The sequence below is a fragment of the Asterias rubens genome, chromosome 15 (genome assembly GCF_902459465.1).
Source record: "Asterias rubens chromosome 15, eAstRub1.3, whole genome shotgun sequence".
Lineage (NCBI taxonomy): Eukaryota > Metazoa > Echinodermata > Asteroidea > Forcipulatida > Asteriidae > Asterias > Asterias rubens.
This window is the reverse complement of record NC_047076.1, coordinates 14,061,920-14,070,580: the sequence shown is the minus strand read 5'-3', so window position 1 is coordinate 14,070,580 and position 8,661 is coordinate 14,061,920. Positions and strand designations below refer to the sequence as shown.

Sequence of the window (8,661 nt, the reverse complement as noted above, 5' to 3'; positions counted from 1 at the left end):
TTTCTGTCTGAAATGTCATATTTGATGAGAAATAAATAATCTAACTTCACAACTTCGTGTTTGGAGTTTATCACTTAGTAAGCGTTTTATTCATTTTTGTTTTGGCATTGATGCAATGCAAAATTTGTAATTGTTTTTTTCACTATTCTCTCGTGACCCTGATGGCCGATCGAACGATCGAGCACCAAAGCAGGCAATGGGAATTTAAGAGGGTCTTTTTTCACAGTATTGCGCATGCTCAGACCAACAGGCGCCATACTGAGCATGCGCACGCACGGCAGCCTCGGTGTGAATGGCAGCCTCGGTGTGAATGGCAGCCTCGGTGTGAATGGCAGCCTCGGTGTGAATGGCAGCCTCGGCTTCACCTCGGGTGCCATTACCCCCCTCAGGTGAACAAAACGCCATGGACCCCTGTTACAGCGTGCAACAATTGTATAATGTACACTCTTCTCAACCATACTCTTATTATTCACTGCATTGTATCCTTTGGCAATTTGGAGCTTTACGAATAGTTATTATTAATATGATAGAAGAATTTTAACTTACTGGAATTGGTATACGTTGCAGAAATAATAATAATAATAATAAGACTTGTAATGCGCACATATCCACCCTGCTGGGTGTTCAAGGCGCAGTAAAACCAAAAACAAAACAAAAACAAAACACAACACAAAGAAAAACAGACACAACAAAATTAGTCATTGAAAACCTGTGACATAAGATAAGTTTTGAGAAGAGACTTGAATTTTGCAGTACAAAGACAAGATCGAAGATTAAGTGGTAGAGAGTTCCAGATGCGTGGCGCGGCTGAAGAAAAAGACCTGTCACCCCATGAGTGTCGAGACGTGGGTTCAATGAGGAGAAGCATAGAACTTGATCGAAGATTCCTTGATGGAGTGTAAACTTGAAGCAGTTCAGAAATATAGTGGGGAGCCTTGCCATTAAGAGCTTTGTGGACAATGAGCATCAGCTTGAAGATGATTCGTTGAGAGATAGGGAGCCAGTGTAGTTGTTTCAGAATGGGGGTGATAGAACAGGATTTTCTAGACAGTGTCACAATGCGGGCAGCAGTATTTTGGAGCCGTTGAAGTCTGGAAATCTGGTTGTTAGGAAGACTGTAGAGAAGAGCATTGCCGTTGTCAAGACGAGAAGTAACAAATGCGTGAATGACCTTTTCAGTGGCACTTTTGTCCAAGTACTTGCGAATCTTACCTATATTCCTGATGTGATATGATGATAAACGAACAATGTTGTTGATGTGTGGCTGAAGTGTCATTGATGAATCAAAAATAACCCCTAAGTTCCGAGCTTTCAGCGAGGGAGCTATCCGAGCATCACCGATGGAGATGTATGGCACTGAAACCTTAGTTAACTGTTGACGTGACCCAAATAGAAGGAACTCTGTCTTGTCATCATTTAACTTCAGGAAGTTTTGTTGTGTCCAACGTCGAATCTCTTGGATGCATTTCTCAAATGTAAACCCAAGTGTGATCAGACAAAACCATATCTGTAAGATAAGTGTAAACAATCACTTTTAATTATACACAACCTTATTAACGTTTGATAAATACAGTACTACACTGTTGAAGACACTCAGTGCCTCAGCTCAGCAGCTGTTGAAGACACTCAGTGCCTCAGCTCAGCAGCTGTTGAAGACACTCAGTGCCTCAGCTCAGCAGCTGTTGAAGACACTCAGTGCCTCAGCTCAGCAGCTGTTGAAGACACTCAGTGCCTCAGCTCAGGAGCTGTTGAAGACACTCAGTGCCTCAGCTCAGCAGCTGTTGAAGACACTCAGTGCCTCAGCTCAGGAGCTGTTGAAGACACTCAGTGCCTCAGCTCAGCAGCTGTTGAAGACACTCAGTGCCTCAGCTCAGCAGCTGTTGAAGACACTCAGTGCCTCAGCTCAGCAGCTGTTGAAGACACTCAGTGCCTCAACTCAGCAGCTGTTGAAGACACTCAGTGCCTCAGCTCAGCAGCTGTTGAAGACACTCAGTGCCTCAGCTCAGCAGCTGTTGAAGACACTCAGTGCCTCAGCTCAGCAGCTGTTGAAGACACTCAGTGCCTCAGCTCAGCAGCTGTTGAAGACACTCAGTGCCTCAGCTCAGCAGCTGTTGAAGACACTCAGTGCCTCAGCTCAGCAGCTGTTGAAGACACTCAGTGCCTCAGCTCAGGAGCTGTTGAAGACACTCAGTGCCTCAGCTCAGCAGCTGTTGAAGACACTCAGTGCCTCAGCTCAGCAGCTGTTGAAGACACTCAGTGCCTCAGCTCAGCAGCTGTTGAAGACACTCAGTGCCTCAGCTCAGGAGCTGTTGAAGACACTCAGTGCCTCAGCTCAGCAGCTGTTGAAGACACTCAGTGCCTCAGCTCAGCAGCTGTTGAAGACACTCAGTGCCTCAGCTCAGCAGCTGTTGAAGACACTGGACACCTTTGGTAATTGTCAAAGACAAGTCTTCGCACTTGGTGTATCTCAACATATGCATTAAATAACAAACCTGTGAAAATTTGAACTTAATTGGTCATGAGACACTAATGGAAGAAAAAACACCCTTGTCACACAAAGTTGTGTGCTTTCAAAATCTAATTCTGAGGTCTCAAAATCAAATTCAAATATTTGAGTCGAAAATTACTTCTTTCTCGAAAACTACGTTACTTTAGAGGGAGCCATTTCTTACATTGTTTTATACTATCACCAACTCTCCACTGCTTGTTAACCAAGGGAGTTTTTGTGCTAACAACTATTTTGAGAAATTGCCAATAGTGTCCAGCCGTCGATTTCACAAAACTCTTCCAAACTTAAGATTAATCTTATAGGATTTAGGACGCGTCCCAACCCTGCACTGTACATTAGCATGCAAACCTTAAGATTAATCCTAAGTTAGGAAGAGTTACTCGTCTTATCTCGAGATAAAAAAAGTCCTAACTCTTTGTGAAATCGACAGCAGTACCTTTAAAACAATATTTAATGTTTCATTCAGACAGGATTCAGTGTTAAAAGGCAAAGTATACCTTTGGTTTTTGGAACCGTTCGATTGTTTTAAAGGGAAGGTACAAGTTTGGTAATATCAAAACAAACATTAACTTAAAACTGACTTGGTAACAACCATTTGAGAGCTGTTGATAGTAAAAAACATTGTGAGAAATGGCTCCCTGTGAAGTAGCACAGATTTTGAGAAAGAGGTTATTTCTCCTTAAAATAATAAAAAGACTTCTAGCCAGAAGTCTTTTATTCCTATGTGAAAGCAACCTAATTCATCCAACAAGGGTGTTTTTTCTCTCATCGTTTTCTCGCAACTCCGATGACCAATATTGAGCGCAAATTTTCACAGGCTTGTTATTTTATGCTTATGTTGGGATACACCAAGTGAGAAGACTGGTCTTTGAAAATAAGCAAACGTGTACCTTCCCTTTAATCCTTTTATGTACAATGACAAAACCTGAGAAAAGTTCATTTCAAAAGGTGGTTGCGTTTCTGAAATATCGCTGGAAGTTCAGAGTGAATATGTCGACACAGGAAAATAATCCCCAATATATTGCAATAGTCAAAAACACAATCCAAGAAATGTTACTTTTCAGATTAAATTTTGGGCATAAAACTGGTTTCTTTTTACATATAACCATATGTTTTCATGGGTTAAAACACTAAGAAAAAAGTTATTGTTGTTGTTTTCTGTAGTATGTTATACATTAGTACATGTATATGTTGTGCAATTTTTACTTTCTAATATTTGTAATGTTGCTGTACTAAAATGTTGGCTTGTTTATCTGACGTACTTGGTTTGATGACTGACGTACAAGGCTTCCCGTGTTAGATCATAATCTTGACGCTACTTTGTGAGGAACTGGTCCTTAACTGGTCCAGGTAAAACGGCATGGAATCTTTGGTCGACCCAACCTTGCTCATCAGACGATTTGAATCTTTTCGGTGAACATCTAATAGATAGGTAAAAAGGGTAAAAGAAAAGTACAATTTCAATCTAGAGACCAAATTGAAAATTGATTGGGAATGTGAGAATTTTTAAACAAAATTTGATTCAGCGCAAACAGGCTGGCATAAACCCGTTTGCCAAATACCAGAGCCAAATGCATATATTTTTTAAGTTAATAATAATAAACTGCAAATATAATTTGCAATCTGTGATTGTTTATACCTTTAAAGATACACACATCCTTTATCAGTCACTTGTTTCTATGTTCACCTTAGCGGTGAGTAGATGAAAGTACAAAGATGTCACACTCCTGACCTCAGACAAGAATCCATCATTAGCATCTCAATGGTCCATATTGACAGCAGAGCATACATCGTAGCAAGTCCAGATGATAACCTAATACACAACGACAAGCCAAAAATTGTTTTGAAATGTGCCAAAGGCTAAACTTCGAATAGGCCATAGATTTCTTTACAGCACACCTCAAAGACATTTTATTTTAATTTTAAAGAACTTACCTTAAGTTGCGTACTTCAGCTTGGTAAGTAATACAGTCCTCAGATATTATTTCCTCTAGCCAAGCCACACCTGATTGATGCTTTCAATGTCCATGTTGTTGGAGGAACACTGCATCAGAATAATCTCTTGACAATCTGGAACAGTAATAAATCAAGTCAACATTGGATGAAGTCCTTGGTCAAATTTGCAAACAAGTCTCCAAAGTTCAACCTTAGTAATGTTTGTTTTCACAAAGACAACGATTTCAATGATCTTCTTGCCGACATTTAACAATGACTACATCAGACAATATATTCTTTCATTTGGCAATTTTTTACGGATTTTCAAAGACCCAATTGATTACTCAAACTTTTCAGAAAAAGTGTCAACAAATTATACACATTAATTGTATGCAAAAGGTTGGGCTGTTTTTCAAGAAAACCCCCCCAGGATGTATTGATTTGGAATTTATGCTCTCCAAATGTTTCATTGTAAAGGCTGATAAATTCTCAGCACAACTTCAAAAGGAAATCTTTAGATTTGGTAATAGTAGTGGCCATCTTCTTTGGGAATCCTAACGAGAACATGAAATAGCTTGAAACCAAGAAAACTGCTGACTAAGATAGAGTAATCAAGTTGAGTTCATAGAGAAATCTTACCGCAAGGTTCCAGTCTGTAACTTGCTTATAAGTAGACGCCATGAATTCATTGACATCTTTCATTTTTCAACAACACTTAGAAAACATGTCATAGAATTATTTCTTAATTAGCTGTATTGGTAAAATGGTTTACCTTACAATGATATGACAAATTGTTGTGGGGGGCCGGGACTTACTTTTGTTGATGTGTTTAGATTAAAACTAATCCTTTTTATTATCAATAATTATCATAATTATGCTTTGTGTACATCAACTTACCATTTGAAATGTCACATCTCACTACCTTCTTACCATAAAACACCCATCCTAGGTCTTCCAGGTTCCAACTTAGAGTCGTGATGTCACTCCCCATGCCATGATGTCACTCCATCTTTAGTCCTAAAAACCTAATAAAATAACACTATCTGAGACATGATAACCTTACAAGTACTTAATAGTTCTTATCATCCCTACCCCTAGGTTAGAGCTGAATAGCGAATGACGCGGCTACAACGTGTTCAAGAAGCAGGCATGCCAGGGCGCCTTTGGCTGCCAGCCACATCAACCCATTATGACCACAGAGCACAGCCAAAGATAGGAAGGGTTTGATTTTTCTCGAGGGAGGAAAACTGGATGGTCTAGAAAACCCTCATGGCACAGCTGAGAAACAACACACAACTCAACTCACCATGGCCCTAGCTGGGTATCAAACCAGGGTCACCTTGGTGAGAGGTGAGCGCACAAGTCATCCATGCCACCCAAATACTTGTTTTAAGAACACTAAACACAAATACTTGTACAAAAATAATAATAACTTGATCTATAGTTGCACCACTTGACTATTGTTGAAGTTTAAAACGGTTTACATCAAATAGTCTGGGTTTGACTGCATACAAAACAACGGCAGTTGTGACCCAAGTAAACCTTCTTCATACATGCTCGACTCCAGAAAAAATATTACGTTTGTAAAAGTCTTGGTCAAACGGATAGTAATTTAATCGTAGATTCATGGTTCAAATTACAAGTCTGCATTTAGATTGATTTATCAAGCTGAGTTAATAAAGAAATCTTACCTCAAGGTTCCAGTCTGTAGCTTGTTAATGAGTAGACGTCAGTCTTCTTACACCATCGTCACCTCTGACTCAGAGCGTGGAACCTGTGGAATTTTCTTCCGAAAAGCATAAAGACTGCCTCGTGTTAGAACATCATAAATAAATAACAACTACAAAAACATAGACTTTTGTGATTGCATTCTATAGTTTATATTTTGTTCTTGATTATATGCACATTAACACTAGATTTACTTTAAATGCAGCAATCAAAATATGCAACATGATATCTTCAAATGCTATTTCCTTGACAATTAAGTATTTCAGATAGAAGTATATGTGCCTCTTTTTCATTGTGTCTCATGTAATTATTGCTCTAATAGTTCTTCACATATCTTTGTCCAATATCCGTTATACATGCACACTTTGCATTGTGGAAATAAAAGTATAGTTGAATTGAATTGAATAGAAATTTTTCTCAGGAGGGAATTGGTTCTGGTATAAACTTACAATTAATCACTGAGAAAATCATTGATAGGGGGCAATCATTTGGCAAACGGCATTACTTCAGACAGAGATATTTCAGTTGATCCTAGAAATTCAATCTGATTTGAAACCTTTTTGATCATCCCTAAATGTATCAGCAGTATTAGGATGCATACATTGCATTACCCTACATTTCAAACTTGGTATTAACTGACAGTGTGATACAATATAAACACTTCTTATGCACCACTTATATATATAATTATTGAATGGTCAAAGAGTTGGCTTGACTTACCAAGTAGTTTGATGGAATTCCACTCCTGGTGCATAATACAGGGACACAAAGCATCAACCATCACGAGATATTGGCTGGTTGAATTAACACTCAGGGTAAAGGGGTAGATGACAGAAAAGCAAAAACAACTGTTAAGTAATCGAGCTGGCATTTTGAGCTCAATTAAGGCTTGCAAAAGTAAAAAATGTATTGACCAGATGAGAATTAAGAAGTGCATGTCTTTCACTGGCACTAGACAGTTTGAGAAAAACATACATGTGTAGTGTTTTTCTACATAAAACTCCTGTTTAACACAGTTGCGGATAATGTGGAATAATTCAAATAAAAAGTCGAGGAAACTTAACGTCTCAATTTAGTCAAAAGCCCATCTAGGCAATTTCATTAACAGTGTAAGAAGAAATTTTATTGATAGAGAGAGGGGGGGGGGGCATAATCTTTTCTGAGGGGCTCTTCCTAGTCTGAGGGGCCAATTTAAACTGTGGTTTGGCCTTGAATTATTGGGGGCTTGGGGAGGAGATGCAACCAAAGAATAGTGATCGCAATCGCAGAATTCAGCAGTAAATAAGCAGAGCCATGAAATGCGGCCCCAGTTCTTTCTATGGTATCTTAAAAAAATGAATGATTTGACAGGATTAAACTAACCTGGTCAAATTGATGATCCAAGCTGACTAATCAGAGGCTACTGGACACAGACGTCCAGTCATCACTTTGAAATGAAACATTCTGTTGTAGCGGAGTCTCTGTCTGTCCGAGGTAGACTTGTGTACAGTGGCTGGATGGGTACCACTCTATCCCTGCTTCCATTCACTCAGTCAGCGACACATGTAAATAAACACAGACAAAAATAAAACAGGTCAAATTGTTCACTGTTGTGACACATAAGTTTGAAAATGAACAATTTTAAAGAGTACATCTATCAGTAGCTATAGTTATTGAAGCGAAGCTCATTTGAGGGACAACAAAACAGGTTTAGCCTGTGGCTATAAAATGTATGTTGATCAAAAAAAGCTAAATGGCTAATCTCATCTCATAACCAATAAAATATGGATTTATGAAGCACAACACAGTGACTCAATCATAAACACTTTTTTAAAGAAAATAAACTAGCCAACAAGTGTTTGAGGGACATCTCATTGTTGTGTACTTACACCGTGTGTGATAAACATGTTATGTTTTAAGTTTTCAACTTTAATTTATATTCAAGTGTGCTTACATTGGTTCTGATCACAGTTAATCAATAAGAAAATAATTGATAGGGGGCAATCATTTTGCAAACAGCATTACTTAAGACAGAATCATCTCCAACGACAATTGGTCCTAGCGTAAACAAATTACACCTTATTTGTTTTAAAACCTTTTTGACAGTTACCAAAATGTATCAGACTACAGGATGCATGTTGCATGACCATACATTTTGAACTTGGTATCAGCTGAAACTGTGATACAAAATTTAAACACTTGTATTTTTGTAGCCAAAGAATTGGGTTGACTTACCAAGTAACTGTTGGATGTAATTTCTCTCCTGGTGCATGCATTACAGGGACTAGAAGCAAACATCACAAGATCTTGGCTGGTTGAATTATTTAAGCGCACTCGGGGTAAAGGGGCACATGAAAGAAAAGCAAAAACAAATAAAAAGTAAACAAGCCTTCATTTTGATTGCTTAATTTAAGGCTTGCAAGAATGTTTTTCACTGGCATTTGACATTTTCAGAACAAATTTCAGTGCATCTGCTCTATAAAGCAGTTCCAAAGAATGGTTTCTGTTCT

The 8,661-nt window shown here is 38.6% G+C and overlaps 1 long non-coding RNA gene across 5 annotated transcripts; it reads right to left on the bottom strand.

Moving 5' to 3' along the window:
- Nucleotides 1–1,407: 1,407 nt before the first annotated feature.
- On the bottom strand, nt 1,408–8,661 carry LOC117300402. 5 transcript variants are annotated; one of them, XR_004520171.1, is made up of 8 exons: nt 7,535–8,659; nt 6,893–6,966; nt 6,136–6,230; nt 5,375–5,469; nt 4,445–4,579; nt 4,197–4,322; nt 3,772–3,930; nt 1,408–1,507 (listed from the first exon to the last, which is right to left on the bottom strand). It is a non-coding gene; the product is annotated as an uncharacterized LOC117300402 (long non-coding RNA). The 5 variants fall into 5 exon arrangements; XR_004520169.1 differs by having other exon boundaries at nt 4,149–4,322; nt 6,893–8,661; XR_004520170.1 differs by having other exon boundaries at nt 6,136–6,249; nt 6,893–8,659.